The sequence below is a fragment of the Myotis davidii genome, unplaced genomic scaffold (assembly GCF_000327345.1).
Source record: "Myotis davidii unplaced genomic scaffold, ASM32734v1 scaffold244, whole genome shotgun sequence".
Lineage (NCBI taxonomy): Eukaryota > Metazoa > Chordata > Mammalia > Chiroptera > Vespertilionidae > Myotis > Myotis davidii.
In genome coordinates, this window is record NW_006294993.1 from 312,200 (window position 1) to 312,881 (window position 682).

General features: G+C 47.7%; 1 long non-coding RNA gene across 1 annotated transcript in view; it reads right to left on the reverse strand.

Moving 5' to 3' along the window:
• Positions 1-203: 203 nt before the first annotated feature.
• LOC102755766 overlaps positions 204-682 on the reverse strand; it is a 7,342-nt gene continuing 6,863 nt past the window's right edge. The window contains exon 4 of the long non-coding RNA XR_435965.2: positions 204-215. This is a non-coding gene — a long non-coding RNA (uncharacterized LOC102755766). The remainder of the gene's footprint in view (positions 216-682) is intronic.

The window sequence follows — 682 nt, forward strand, 5'->3', positions numbered from 1 at the left end:
AAGTTTTTAAATTCTGGTCATAAAATATATTGGGGGGAAAAAAAGGGCAACAGCAGAGGTCCAGCTGACCCACCCCGCCCAGCCCGCCCTGCAGGGTCCATGCACTTCTCGAGTTTCCTGGCCATGTGAACAGCAAACACAGTTGGAGCCACTGACAGTGACGTGCCAGCTGCGCCTGGTCAGGCCTGGTCCATGAGGGCAGCGTGGCAGCACTCCTATCCCCACCCCGAGGCCCAGGAGCCTGCTGGCCAGCAGGAGCTGCCAGAGTTGTTGAGGAGAGAAGAGCGAGCTCCATCACTGGGAGCACGCTGCTGAAACGAAACACACCTCTGGCGCAGGCACCGGCCCCTCGGGAAGATGCAGAATCCTGTGCAGTGTCAGACCCACTAAGGAACTCTCACTAGTATATATTAAAGCATTATAAACAAATCAGCATGAGGTGATATAAGGCTTGTATTTTAGCTCGAGTCCTAACAAATAATCTTGTAACGATGAGGCTAAAGCTATTTTGCTTAATATTAAATTTTGAAAAATCCACTGCATTTAAAAAATAAAGAATTTGCTTTTGCTTAAGCTAGATCATTAGTGTAAGAATGAGGCAGCTGATAGTTTCTTTTTGGAGGATCTAGGAAATGGACAGTTTTCTTGGTTAGCATTTTGAAAGAAGAACTGCGGGTCAGAG